Raw genomic sequence first — 15923 nt, forward strand, 5'->3', positions numbered from 1 at the left:
CCTCCGGCTGTGGCGTCCCTTCCCCTAACAACCCCCCCAACGCCAGGCCCGGTGAGGCAGAAGCCTCCGGCCACATCGTCCCTTCCCCTCCCACCACCACCCCAACACCAGGGCCGGCGAGGCAGAGGCCTCCGGCCGCAGGGCCCGTTTTCCCTCCAACCCCCACCCCACTCCAGGGCCGACATCCAGCCGCCGGGTCCATTTCCCCCCACCCAACCCCACACACTCCAGGGCCGGTGACTGGAGGTGCAAGCCTCCGGCCACCGGGTCCGTTTCCACCCCCCACTCCAGGACCAGAGACAGGAGGCAGAAGCCTCCGGTCGCCCGCTCCCTTCCCCTCCCCCACCACCCACTCCTGGGCTGGCAACTGGAGGCCGAGTCCCTTCCCCCCCACTCACTCCAGGGTCAGCAACGGGATGCAGAGGCCTCTGGCCGCCGCCCCCGTTCCCCCACCCCCCTCCCACCCTCACCCACTACTGTTTACCTTACCACCATCCAGCCTATGCGTTCGTTACAGACCACATCTTTCTAGATCCCGTTGTATCGGTTTCACAACGAACTTTTCTGCTAGTATATGTATAATATTAATGTGTTGAGAGGAGGATGCAAGGAGTGTGACCCTTCAAGTTAATATTTTTCACCTCTTCCATTAGTTCAAGTTTTTTAAAAAATATTTATTGGGATATTTATTGTTTTATTTTTACTGTATGCTAACAAAAAGGAAGGGAAGGGGGAAGGAAAAAGGCGGGGGGGGGGGGAAGAAAACTCAACCCAAAAAGTTGCTATGGATCCACAAGGGTTAAGCTGACTCTAAATATTATAAAAATGCAAAATTTATTCAGGTGTACACATTTTAAAACTTAGACTCATTAAAAATATACCATTCAGACATTAAAAAAAACTTCTCAACATTCATACATAGATGGGTTAGTGCTGTGCAACTGAACCAAACGCGTTTCGGCCCCTCAAAGGGCCGTCCTCAGTGGTCACAATTCCAATTATAAATTTGACATACATTCAAAAAAAATTTTTTTCATAAGATGTTACATACATATACAGTACAAGGCCAGATGTTGTTTCCTAAATACTTCTGTATTTGTTTATTATTAATCTATAAGATGGGCCTCCAGTCCAGCCAATTAAAGTCCACCAATAACTCACACTAACTCAGCTTACAGGGAACACTACTCCAGAGGCTCAACAGACATTTCAAGCCTTAAAGCCTCAGTTCTTCATGGGTACAGTGCTCAGGTATGCTGACCTGAACCTCCCCTTCACTGTAGAAACAGATATCTCAGTCACTGGACTTGGAGCTGTCCTAACCTAAAACTCTTCTTGCCCAAAGGACCATTGTGCCCATGTGCCTTTTATTCCAGGCAGCTCACAGCCATGGAACAGAACTATACCATCTGAAAACAGGAACTTCTGGCAATTAAGGTGGCATTCAAGACTTGGAGGCACCACCTGGAAGGGGCCAAGCACTCGGTGGCAGTCCATACTGCCCACCAGAATCTGGAGCACTTGTAGGTTACCCAGTATCTGAACTAGCAGCAGATTCAATGGTCACTGTTCCAGTTCACCATTTGTTATGTTGCAGGCTCCCAGAACAAGCATGTGGATGCTTTGTCCAGAAAGCTCCAGGGAGGGCCTGACTGCAACTACAATCCTGGCACTGGAGACATTTGCAGCAGTGCCCTTTGATGATCCCCTTCAGGATTGCATCCAGAGAGCCCAGCAAAGCGACCCCAGAGCCCAGCAGATCCACCTGACCCTGCAGGACCCCATGCAGAAGGTGCCCCTGGGATATTCCCTGTAGCAGGGGCTGCTTGCTCACAAAAGCTGGTTGACCATCCTCCAGGGTCCTGTGTGGGGAGGTGTTGAGATTGGTGCACAACATTGGCTAGCAGGCCATTTTTGGCGCTACAAGTCCCTGCACCTGTCCCAGGAATTCTGGTGGCCCTGGATGCAGAAAACATGACCCAGTACATTCAGTCCTGTGAAGTCTGCAGATGGGTGAAAGCTCTGCCAGAGAAACTGGCAGGCCTTTTGCAGCTGCTCCCCATCCCAACTAGTCCTTGGGAAACCATATCCCTAGATTTCCTCACAGACCTGCCTTGGTCCCAGGGACACACCTGCTTATTGGTCGTAGTGGACTTATTCACCAAGTTAGCCCACTTCATCCCCTGCCTAGCCCTGCCTTCAGCTGGAGAGATAGTTCAGCTCTGCTTACAGCATGTGTTCTGGCTGCACGGAATCCCAGGACACCTGATTTTGGACCACGAAATCCAATTTACCTCACGGTTCTGCAAGGCACTGCATGAACTCCTTGACACCCAGGTTCACCTCAGTCAGATGGCCAGACAGAAGGCACCAAGGCCACTTTGAAGCAGTATTTGTGATGCTACATCAGTTATCAGCAGGATGACTGGACAGACCTGCTGCTCATGGCAGAGCTCACCTATAACAACTCGGTCCATACCTTGACCTAGCAAATGCCTTTTATGGCCATCTATGGATGCCACCTGTGATATTTCCCACAGACCATTCCAGACTCAGGGTGTACACACACAAAAAATCAGTATTTTGGGGGTTTGGCTGTATTGAACCCAAAAAATATTAGTACTTCCTGATATCCCGAAATCCCAGTATTGGTATGATATTGGGATTTGGGAAATATTTGGGCTTGCCAATTTTTTTTGCTGGGCATTTAAAGGGACCATCCCTTTAAGTGCATTTTGCAAACCACAGCATGAATGAACCCAGAAAGTTCACCCTTCTGGGTTCACTCCTGCTGCGGCTTACAAAACACATTTGAAGGGACCATCCCTTCAACTTTATGCAGATTGGCTTTGGAGGGGGAAGATCCTAGGGTTGGTCCAATGTTCAAAAGGGGAGGGAGTGTGTTGAATCCCCAGGATGCCCCTCTTTCTGCCTTCCAAGTTGTGTGAAGATTGGCTTTGGGCATGGGAGATCCTAGGGTGCAATGTGCAAAAGGGGGGAATATGTTAAACACCCACCCCTGCCAGCTAGAGGCATCAAATTGTCAACTTATGTGCAGATTGGCTTTGGGGGAAGATCCTAGCAAAGATCCTAGGGTCCATGTGCAAAAGGGGGGAGTGTGTCAAATGGCCCCCTGCAAGCTAGAGGCATCAAACTGGCAGCAGACCTTCCCAGGATGCCCCTCTATCTGCCCTCCAAATTGTGTGCAAATTGGATTGGGGGAGGAGATCCTAGATTCCATGTGCAAAAGGGGGGAATGTGTCAAACAGTTCCCCTGCAAGCTAGAGGTATCAAACTGGCAGCGGACCTCCCTGGGATGCCCCTCTATTTGCTCTTCAAATTGCATGCAGATTGGCTTGGGGGGGAGATGGAGGAGACCTCTGGGGAACAGCTGGCAGTTCCCACCACCTCGGCTGATACTGGGTTGGCTCCTCATGCAGCCGCGCCATTCCAGCTGATTGTCTCTTGCAGCTCAGAGCTGCAAAAGAGGATCAGCTGGGGTGAGGCTAGTGTGCCCAAATAAAAGGCAAAAAAAAAAGGCTTTTTTTGGGCTGAGCCATATTGGTAGCCAAATACAGATCTCTGGCCCCGGTCACACGGGCAGGAAACTGCGGGGGGGAAGCATGGCAGTTTGCCCCGGGGCAAACTACTGTGCGGTAAAGTGATCAGACCTCCCGTGGAGGTACCGTGGAGGTACCGTGGAGGTTCCATGGGAAGGGAGAGGTGCCGATTGCATGACAATCCCACGCGCAAAAAAGAAGCGTGCGGTGCGGCAAACTGGATGTTTTTTTTTCGTGTACACTGCGACTGCACATGTTCCGTTGGGTGCTTGTGCGCATCCACGGAGACTTGGGGAAAAAAACCTGTTTTGCAAGGGGACATGGGCGGGCGCCGGATGCCTCCGGAAACGCGATCAGACGCCTGCCCTTGCCCCGCAGTTTCCGGAAACTAGTACCTCCGAGGTACTAGTTTTTTGCTGCGTGTGTTCGGCGGGAAGCCTCGGTTGCGTCACGGAAGTGCTACGCTTCCCAGATGTGCTGGTGAGATCGCGCCCGGAAACTCCGCTTGTCTTCCATCGGTCTAGCGTGGCTAATGCTCCATGTGACCGCAGCCTCTGATCAGTATTCGGCTTAATAAATACCTGAAAAATACCAATAAGATATTTTTCAGGTATTTATTTGGTTCAGTTTATACTGAACACACACCCCTATTCCAGACTCTTCTGTGCCATCCACAAGTGACTTTGTACGTGAACTGTGAGCTCTGCATCAGGTGCTCTGAGAGCAGCTGGAGTGGGCAAAGCAGGCACACAAGGCAGTCACAGGCAGACAATGATGGGCAGGAGAAGCCTAGACGGTAGAGGATTCAGTCTGGCTCTCCACTAAATATATCCAGAGTCAGCAACCTTCACATAAGCTGGAAGCTCAGTTTATTGGCCCCTACCGGATCGTGGAGGAGATAAACCCAGTGGCGTATTGCCTGGAACTCCTGCAGATGATGCTCATCCATCCGGTTTTCCATTGGTAGCTGATGCCAGTGGCACCCCTACACCTACTCTGCATACCTACAAAACCTCCAACCCCAGTGCTGTGGAGGACCAGGAGAAATTTGAGGTAGCTCAGCTCCTGGAATCTTGTCGACACCGGGGCCAGCTTCAGTACATTGTGGAATGGAAGAGGTATGGGCCCGAGGACCGATGATGGGAATCAGTGGCGAATCTGCAAGGCCCTGACCTGGTATGACAGTTCCACCAGGAAGCCCAGGCCTCTGGCCCCACTGAGAGGGAGGCTTGAGGAGGGATGATGAGAGCAACTCTGGATACGGCAACAGTGTCAGGCTTGGCTCTGAACACGACAATATATATGGTCCAGACAACTTGTGCCGTTTTCTTTCTTTCTTTAATGGTTGTTTGTTCATGTTTCGGGTTCATCATAAGGAGGTCTACTCAGAATCCAACTCAGGGCTATTCAATAGGGCATCCTCCCAGGAATGTATTCTTAGGGAGTGGAGCTTTAAGTCTTTTTTTTTTTTTTTTGGCTGGGTACCTTTTAAGGCCATATTTTTCCCTGAGCTGAACAGAACTGAAATGATAAGCCTGCTTGTATATTGTTTATCATGAAGCTTCTGTCTCATCCCTGCAGTGCTGGGATGCTTTGTATAACTCAATGGCATACTTCACTTTAAACAGGCTCCCTGGATTGCATCACACTACTATGTATAGAGCACTTGATTCTATCTTTATAGGATCAAAGGAAAGTTCACTGTGCTTTATAGACAAAGATAGATTTAACAGGGTTACCAAAGTAATTCCCATGTTATACGCCTCTGACGTGCCTCTTTGAACTTAACTGGGCACTGCCCTGCAGAACGTGTCCCATGTGTACTGAAGGGTTCCTTCTATCAGGAAAATGTGACTAGTCCCTTGGGTGTGTTGTCACCTGGAAGCAACTTGGTTTGGACTACAAAGCTCAACAAAGATAGCTAATGACCCTCACAGTGCAATAACCCTATGCAGAGTTAAACCCCTCTAAGCCCATTGACTTTGGTGGGCTTAGAAGGGTGTAATTGCTTAGTATGGCACTGTTAGACTGTTATAAGCTAGCTGAATTTCCGAAACCAGTTGGATTCTTTCCTAAAACACTAGTACATAAATCACAGATTGGGGGGGGGGGGCAGTACCATGGAAGATATCCTACTGCTCTGGTCCAAAATTAGCTATGAGTTCTAGGCAGTCCTTGTGCATCTCATCTGAACTATACTGAAACCTTTTGGGAAAGTATGAAGGAACAGACAATGGAGAGCCGTATATGGACTTTTCTGCAAAATCCAGAGAGTCACTGAAATAGCTCTAGATGCCTGCTACAAAGCTGTACCTAAAATACAAAATGAAAAATAAGGCACTGAATGTCAGAGATGAAGTTTCATGCCATCTGTTGTGATGCTTCCTTGCACTGCGGAAGCAAAAAGATCTTTCCCCCAGATATACTAGCTTTCTGGATGTGGGAATATTTCATTGTGGATGAGCATTCAGACAGAGAAGTGAATCCCAAACTACACTATGAAATACAAGCAATTCAAGAAGACCGTGTCATATCCCTTTCCAGACATTCAAATCAGATTTGAGAGCAGCTGGTCATGGAGTTGGTGTGGTATAGTGGTTAGAGTGTCAGACTGCTGAGAGACCCAGAGTTCAAACCAAGACTCTGCCATAGAAGCTTGCTGGATGACCCTGGGCCAGTCACACACTCTCAGACTATCCTACCTCACAGAGTTGTTGTCAGGATAAAATTGAGGAGAGGAGTGACCCCCCCCCCCCGCAAGGGTCAGAAGTAGGGTATAAATAAACAAATACAAGGTACAGTATAAATCCCCTTTGTGTCATGGAAGCTCACTGAATGAGATTGCCAGCCACACGCACTCAGCCTTGTCAGGATAAAATGGTTGTGAGGATCAAACGGAGGAGGAGAGAGCCATGTTCTTAGCCACGTTTGGTCCCCATTGGGGAGAAAAGTAGGATATAACTATCTAAATACTCTAATAAAACTTCACTTGCTAGTCTGCATATTTAGGACAGGGAAATCTCATCACTTCTTCTGTGTTTGTGTACCCTTACATGTGGACAGCCTTATATGTGAACAAAACAGATGATTGCCTGAAATGTGACATCCTTATATTGAAATTGTTCGTGTTTTAATGGTTGCATTTCATTGGAGGGACGTGGTTTTTAAAAAAATCATGTCCTTTAAGCAGCGGGGTTAAGTAAGGGAAGAGGAAATAATTCCAAAAAGTTGAAAACAACAAAATGTTGTGGAATAACAACTACAAGGACAAAAAAAGAACAGCTGGCATGTTCTTGTCTGTTATCTGATATGGGTCTTCTGGGTTGTGATTCTATTTTCTTTCTGCTTTACTGAAGCAGCAAATAATAGCAACTAGCAATTTACTTATTATAAAGCACATATATAGCCAAACTGTACTGAAACTGCCCTCTAGTAAAAAAAATCTCTTATTTAAAAAACCTATAAAAATTCATAAGGATCAAATCAATAAAGCTTCTATACATATTTAAAGGTGGCATTTATACAGATTACTTTAAAACCTCAATTTTAATAGGGATTTATTTTTCCTTTTTTAGCACTTTGATAAGATTAAATAAAAGACACGAGCAACTTTAAGATGCTTTTAAACTAAAATCAAAAGATTTTTTTCCTTTTTATTCTCAAATGTGATAAGGTTTTCCAGTGCTTACTTTCATATATTCTGCTTTCTATGCAAAAAAAAAAAAAAAAAAAAAAACAACCCAAAAAAATCTTCCCTCTGGATATGTTTAAAGCAATGGTTAAATTCTGAATGGTAAATCATAAGCATTTTACATATTTTATAGTTATACCCTTCTGAAGTAAAAGTTAAAGTGAAGCAAAAAGTTAAAGTGAAGAAATTTTTTAGAGCTAATATAGCAGTTGCCATTTCATTATATAAGGGCTGAGTTCAGTCAGCGATTCTGCTGGTGAAAAAAAGGAGGGGGGTCTCCTTTGACTATCCAAAAAGGCTATGGTGGGGGTCATTGGATTTACACAGACAAAAGCCATGTGAGGTGGAAGCATTAGTAGGCTGGAGACCTGGGCAAGACTGAGTAAAAAGTCGACTGAATCCTACCCAATGTCTTTCATTTGATTTGAATCACAAAGAATAATAACTATATTGAGAAAGGCAGTATGTATGTATGTAGGTGATTTAACATCCATGCTGTGCAGCTGCAGAAAAAGCTTCGTTATCCAGCACTTGAATATCTAGAATACTCAATTAAATGGCATCACCCAGAGTGCAGCCACAATACCCACATGCCTTAGTCCTGCCTCTCCAGCTAGCCCGCTCAATGCCTCCAGTTGTTGCCAGGCTTCTGACAGCTGGTACTACCAGCTGATCTCACCCTTGGGTACTTCCTTCCCTCTCAGCCAGCCTTAAACTGTCAGGAGCCAGTTCTGCTGGAGAGCTCCTAGGCAGCTCAGCAGACCCCTTTGTCTGCCTGCTGCGTAGGATGGCACGGAGGCTATGGGAAAGGGTCCTGCCAGGCTTGTCACCATAGGGTTCCCAATGGGTTGGGGTTGGTCGCTGTGGATTCCAGAGCCAGTTTGGCGTAGTGGTTAAGTTTGTGGACTCCATTCTGGGAGAACTGGGTTTGAGTCCCCACTCCTCCACTTGCAGCTGCTGGATGACCTTGGGCAAGCCATAGTTCTGTCAGAGCTGTTCTTGAAAGAGCAGTTTCTGTCAGAGCTCTCTCAGCCCTGCCTACCTCACAGGGTGTCTGTTGTGGGGAGGGGAAGGGAAAGGAGTTTGTAAGCCACTCTGAGACTCCGAGTGAAGGGCGGGGTATAAATCCAATCTCTTCTCTTCTCTCTTCTCTGGGTAAGGGGTGGAGCAGAGCAATAAACTTGATTATCCAGTACATTTGATCAATCAGCAACCCCTATCCACTATGAGTGCTGGATAAGAAATAAATGATTGTGATTTGGGTATTAAAGTATATGACAAATTAAAGCACATAGAACTCCCATTTAAAGGAACTCATCGAACATCAATGCCTGTTAGGGAAAAAGAAATCCCTAAGAGCATCCCAAAGAAAGGTGTAGCAGCATAAGCACAGTGTCTAAGTGAGCACCAAATGTTAGATTGTACAGTGTTTGCACGGTGTGGAGGCTCAAGTGGTTGGCTTCACTTACAATGGCCATGTTTTGAAATCTGAAGTGCCTTGTTACTCTTATTGAATAGGCTGTAGTGGCTAGTGATTCTACTGAGAGCAAGGCCAACCATGAACATACCTGGTTAGATTTATGAATCAAACTGATTTATTAAAGAAATGTTTCTATTGTTTTCAATGGACAGGTCAAAAGTTCAGTTGCATCATTTCTCTGTCACTGCTGTTTCCATTAATGTTTTCCTGTATACATGTGAAGCAAAGCTTAAGCAAATGTAGCACTTCCTAAACACTCCTGTTTCATCTTCTTCCAGACTACCTTGCATACTGCTTCACAGAGCACTTTCTATTCTGATTGTTGTTTGACATCAGCTGTTTCCCAATTTTCCAGACACTCATGCAGATAGACCTCCAAGAATGAACTTCTGAACTCCGCCCAGTTGAACCGGTTGCTATCTTCCACAGACTTACTGGAGGGTCTCCCAGTAACTGTCTCAGTCCAGTTTAACCACAATTTAGGAAATCTCAGTCTGTAGGCCTAGTTTTATAGATGGAAATCTATAAAAGCATTACATTACCCTTGGAGCCCTTTTAATGCCTTAACCAAGTTCTGGCTCACTTATGGGCTATAGGTTGTTGGCTTTTCAATTTAGGTGTTCCCATGTTACATCTTTAACTCTTAAGTGAAAAGGTTTCTTAAATGCTTATGGCTGAGAACCAAAGCCTCTGTACACAGTATTAAACTTTTTGACTGGAATGAGAGTTTGTTCAGTGCAACACTAATATTGCTGCCGGTTGTTTTGTGTAGGATAGCATAAGGGCCATTTCTGTGGAGGGTGGTGAGGCACAATTAAAACAGTGGGAACGTTTCCTGGATGGCTGTGGGGCAGGCCTCTATTTATTTTTAACAGACTTTATGATCCGCCTTACATGCAGAGACTCAAGGCAGATTACACCATTAAAAACAATGCAACAGAAACAGCATAAAGCATACAACAAGCAATGCAATAAAAACTAGTAAAATTGTTGTATCATACATACAATAAATCAGGATTATAAAACTGAAGAACTAGGCAACAAAAACAGTTAAATATATATGATCAATAATTTCACAGACAATAACAACAACACTATTCCTTTATAAAAATGCCCTTCTGGACAATTCTTAGACACTTTGAGGAATGATAGAAGCATGGAAGCCTTCATTATCTCCTCAGGCAGGCTGTTTCTCCAGATGGAAGTCCACAACTAGGACTGTCAACAAACACTGGCACCCTAACAGGAGAATTCAGGGGTCAGGAACAAATAATTTGGTTTCATGCCAATGTACAACACCATTCCTGGTGTGAAATCAGAAATGATATCATCACATTGGCTTGACACTCTAGGATTCATCCAGAACTCTAGTTCACCTAAAACTATAGCTGGAAACCTAGCCAGCCTATCCACAACCAACTGTTGCCTTAACCAAGATTGTGATCACACACACTAAATAATCCACTTTCAATCCACTTTCCAACTGGATTTTGCCGTTCACACAGTAAAAAAAATTCCAGTTGGAAAGTGCACTGAAAGTAGATTGAAAGTGTATTATTTAGTGTGTGTGACCACAGCCCAAGTATAGTTTTCTATGCAAAGAAGATTTCCCTTGGCGGCGGCAGCACAAACCTCCAGTTGTATGTACCTTCCTTCCCAGTTTGTCTAGGCTGGAATTTGACTCCACTGCCCTGCACCTGTATGTTGTGAGTCTCTGGTACATGGTTCCAATCTGGTCCCACTTGTCAGAACCTCCCACCCGTCTCCTGTTCTGGGATGATGAATCTGGGATGTTTTAGGATTTGATTATCTAGGCCAAGATCCAGAGGCTGCATTCAGTGTACTTCATGCACACAGAAGATATGCAGCCTTCTCACTTCTGGCAGCAGTCTTCTTATCTCTCAAAAAGCTGCCCTTGAAACCAGGAAACCCTTCAGAGCAGCATACCATGAGGCATGAGAGGCTCTGTGTTGCCTAAAGCAAAAAGAAAAACAAAACAGTAAACCCACCAGCCCATATACATACTGTAGAGCTGGGTTTGTTCTTGGCCCCAGATGATAGCTACCGAGTTTTATTATACTGCTGTCTATCTAAATGTGAAAGAAAGGTCTGATTTTGTATTAATGTACACTTCTGACCTCCAAATAATGGTGAAGAAAATAGAGAATGCAAATTTGGCACTTTGACATATGTAAAATTACCCTAAAACATGTATTTCAAGATTTATGTCTGCAAACAAACAAAATGGACTTCAAGGGAGATTTTGTTTAGAATATCCACTGGTGTCATCTAAGGGTAGTAATATATTGCAGGTTTTTAGCTATATGTCAGAATCTTTCGTGAATCACAACCATTAAGTCTTGTTTTGCTGCTCTCTTCTCAATAAATTGGTACCAAGTATGTTGGCCACTATCCAAAACAGAGTTAAGCATCTTATGCCCCTTAGACAGCAAGAAAGCTTGGTTAACTCCACATTGTATTGTAGCTTTCAAATGTAGACTTGAAGTGATAAATCAGTTGTATTCTTAACAGCTGACTGTGAACTAGAAAGAAATATCTGTTGACTGACAGTCTCTATACAGGTTCTTCTTGCCTTTTGTCTACATAAAGCCATTTGAGCACTATCATGATAATTTAATTTTCTTCTTCCCGTTATGTTTCAGATAGCTTAAAACAGTATCCCACAGTTCCCTACTGGAAACTAAATATTATGCTTTCAAAAGGAAGGCATTCTTCAGTCAAGTTCAACTAAAGAATCTCACAAGGGAGCTGTCTTTGTTGTCCAATGCATTTATGGGCCAGGAACAGTAAATAAAAAAAGCAAACTACATCTGTCCTGTAACTTTAGAGGTCACCAAGTAATTCCAACAACCATAAGTCACCAGTCTAATGGAATTTCAGATTTCCTTCATTCTGAGATTTCTGTCACATTGGCCAGCATCCAAAGCCAGAATGTCCAACATGTGGACATTCCCACAAAGAGTATTGCAATGTATGTTTTTCATTCTGACATCTTGGGCATACATTTATAATGTATTTTGTAAAGGTTGGGGAGATTTAACCCAAGTTTTATTGTGAAATGTATTCTTCCAGTATATATGTGTGGCAATATGCGTAGAAGAATTTGTAAGAGTGATTTTGAGACTTATTTATTTATTTTAATTTAAAACATTTATTAACTGCCTTTCTACTTTGCAGAACTCAAGGCAGCTTACAATATGAATAAAACAAGGATTATAAAATGCTCTCTACATGGGGCTGCCCTTGTCGCAACTCTGGAAGCTGCAGCTGGTGCAAAAGGCAGCGGCCAGGCTGTTGATGGGTCTCCTTATGCAGGAGCACATCCAGCCTGTGCTAAAGGCACTGCACTGGCTGCCAATAGCATACCGAATTTGCTTCAAGGTCCTGGTTTTGACCTTTAAAGTCCTTTATGGCCCGGGGTCTGCCTACCTGAAGGACTGCCTTTCCCTGCATGTTCCCCAGAGAGCACTGAGGTCAGGGTCGCAAAACCATTTGGCCCTCCCTGGGCCGAAAGACACCAGACTGGCTCCCACCAGGGCGAGGGCCTTCTCAGTGGTGGCTCCATACTGGTGGAATGAGCTCCTGGAAGACATCAGGGCCCTATGGGACCTTTTACAGTTCTGCAGGTCATGCAAAATGAAGCTCTTCCACCAGGGCTTCTATAATGTATTCATTCCCGACCGCATGCGAGGCTAGGTCTCCACGCGGTCATGCAAAGCGCTTGAGCTTTGCTTCCAGAGACAATGGGTCAAGCAGATCCTAGCCCGCACCAACCAGCAGGCTAGGCTCCCGAGCAAGAGCCTATGGAACTATCAGCCACTGTAAATAACCTATAACTGGTGTGGGGGGTGTTTGGGTGTGGGGTTGTTTGGTTGTGGGATTGTTTGCAGATATAAGCCGGCCTGCGAGCTGGGCATTTTTTCTTGTTCTTTCCTGAAATAAAGTATGAGAGCTGAATTCACTAGTAAGTCTCAGTACTTTTCACCTTCTATTAGAAGCCGCCACTAACAACATCAACAACACCAACAACGCTAACTGAACTGTTAAGGCCCTTATACTAACATCAATAGCCAGCTATGCCAGATGCTGACAGGGGCCATTTTTGAGCATATTCCATAATGGCCTCCGGGACGCCATTGACACCAGCACTTTATTTTATTTTGTATTATGAATCGGTATGTTTTGTATTTATGATGCTGTATTGTATAAGCATGTGTGTTTTAATATATATTTTAACTTGTATTGTAAGCTCCCCTGAGCCTGCCTTCGGCAAAGAGGGCAGGATAAAAATTGAATGAATAAGTAAATAAATAAATAAATAATATTAAAGATGATAATTTACAATCTCAGGACTAGGGGTGGGCACAGACCAAAAAAATTGAGGTTCATGGAGTTTCGTTGTTCATGGTGTTTACGAACCACGAACCTCCATGGACTTTCCCGTTTAATGGACCGGGTCGTGGTTTCTTAGGTTCATGAAGGGAAGGCACTTCAAATGCCCTCCCTTCACCTGCTAAGTAATGCACACACCACTGCTGCAGCACACCTCAGTGAGTGAAAGGAGGGCATTTTGAATACCTTCCCTTCAATTCCTGAGTTGCATTTAAAGCCATTTTAATGCCTGAGGGCATTTAAAATTCCTTCCCTTCACTCACTGAATTGTGCCGCAGTAGCGGCATGCAATGTTCCCTCTAAGCTGTGGAGTCTTGTGAGCAAAAATTCTACTTTATGAGCTACTGGCACTGAAGTTGTGAGCAAGTGATTTGGCTACTGCATAAACTAGTTTGCTCTGGAGCCATCTTTCCTGAGCGGAGACAAAAATGTGTGAGCCAGAGGCTAAAAAACTGTGAGCTAGCTCACACTAACTCAGCTTAGAGGGAACAGTGGCGGCATGCCTCAGGGAGTGAAGGGAAGGCAATCCCCCCCATTGCCTTGGCAATCCTTGGCGCCAGCATGTTTGGCTCATAGACCGCACAAACCTCCATGGAGAACATGATGGTTTGTGGGCATGAGAAATGAAATTGCACAGACCAGACCATGAACCGGGCCCCGGTCCATGATGAAATTTGGTTCGTGAGCTGGTCCGTGCCCATTCCTACTCAGGACTGCCAATAAATAAATAAATAAAAACTAAATTAGTCAAATACAGTCCTAAATAAAATTAAGTAAAAGCATTTATTATGTTTCTGAGAATGAAAGGGGGTGTGGGGTAGTGAACAAAGTACTGGACTTTTATAAGAAAGACCTCAGCTGAATTCTCATGCAGGCACAACCAGAGAGTGGAAGCACGCTGAACTTGGCAGGCTTGGGTGGAGCCTAGATGAATCTAGATGCTGAAAAGCAGAATGGCATATGGAGGGTCAAATGTAGTTCTAGGGAAGAATCTGGCCTTTGGAGGGTGAGGTTTGGGGAGGGGAGGGACCTCAGTGGGATACAATACCACAGAGTCTACCTTCCAAAGAAGGGGAACTGATCTCTGTAGTCTGGATGTCAGTTGTAATTCCAGGAGATTGCCAGGCCCTACCTGGCAGTTGGCAACTGTAGGTAGAGGAGTTCAGGCATAAATACACTACTGTTTATTATGTATTTAGCACAAATAGTGCCTGCTCAGTCCTGTACAACACCTGAAAATAAGTCTCTAAACCAAACACATACCAGTAAGTAGACAAAATGTGGTTATAGCAATTTCAGAATGTAAGATTTGCCACAGAAATGCTGATTTATTGGGGTATAGAGCTATGCATAGCTTGCTTTCTCTCTTTGGGAGCAGCTGATGTTCTCTCTTTTTCTTATGGTCTGTTACATTACCTTGCCCTCTCAGTACTTTTTGAAGGTTAGTCGGACTCTGTTTTATAATGTAATGCAGGGTTAGACAAATATTTGAGATTCAAGGGCTCCTGTAGAATGGCCAAGGATAGTCAACACAATTTATCAGCATGTCCCAGTTGTCTTTATTTTTGAACAGAGTCACAGGAGATTTGCATGATGTCCTAGCTGTAAATTTGTCCCCAGAATCCATGCCTTACTGCACTCTCTCTTGGGTTAACACCTTGCAAGAAGATTCTTCATAAAGCATGTACAGATAATTTTGCACTAGTGTATCATACTCCAGATTACTGAGCACAAGTTCACCCTACAAGTCTTCTCCTTACACCAGAATGCATGTTGTGTGAAGCAATCTTGTATCTATCAGACATGAAAAGGTGTGCTATTACAGAAGAATGAGGAAGTGATAGCACATCAAACCACTTTAGAAGCTTTAACTCAATATGGACAAATTTCCGCATAAAACAAGAGAGTAGGAAATTGTCACAGAATTGCAACACACATATTTCAATTTACAAGTTCTCTTCCAAAATGTAAAGGGAGATAAGGGGTTGGCTCCAGTGTTAAATTGCAAGAAAAAAAACACAGTAGCTGGCCACTTGTAGTAAGTCAAAACTGTGGTTTCCTGACTTGTGCTTCTGCTTGCACAAGATTTGTGACAATTTCTGGACAATATAATATACAGGGAGGAAAGCAGTGTTGCATAAGATCTTGTGCAAGCAAAACTGTGCTAAATCTGTTTATGTTTCTCCTTGCATATTGCAATATCCATGCTAAGAATTATAGCTAGGATAGTAAAGTCCCTTCTGGAACATAGGAAATGTTGCAGATAAATGCGCTGCAAATAAAAATGTGTATCACAATAGGGAAAGGCGCAAGCAATGGATGCTACTGTGGTTAAACTGCAGAGTAAAGGAAATGATCAAAGGGGGAAAGACATCCGTTTTTAAAGCAACAGTCTTTTGACAAAGGCTCCAAAGGAAACATAATGGTCATGTGATAACATGGCAGATCTTTTTGTGGAATGTTTGATAAGAAGCAGTGGGTATAACTCAACAGTAGGGATGGGCACAGACTCAAACACCAAACCAAAATCCAAGCTGAACATTGCCTTTTTGGGGACTCGTACACACCGGCTCAAAGGTCACGTGTCCGGAAGCTCAAGTGCCCAAATTTCGTGTGCTCAGCTTGGAAGCGTTCAGCTACTTTCGCCAGAGAAACCCCACCCCCACCGTTTCACGCTGAAAAGCAGGTGTGGGTGGGATCTTTTGGCTGTTGAGAGACCAATGCCAGGCATCCGAGGCCGACAGGCATCTCTGATTTCTAATCAGAGACGTCCATCCTT

Source organism: Gekko japonicus, unplaced genomic scaffold, assembly GCF_001447785.1.
Source record: "Gekko japonicus isolate JY-2015 unplaced genomic scaffold, Gekko_japonicus_V1.1 scaffold550, whole genome shotgun sequence".
Taxonomy (NCBI): domain Eukaryota; kingdom Metazoa; phylum Chordata; class Lepidosauria; order Squamata; family Gekkonidae; genus Gekko; species Gekko japonicus.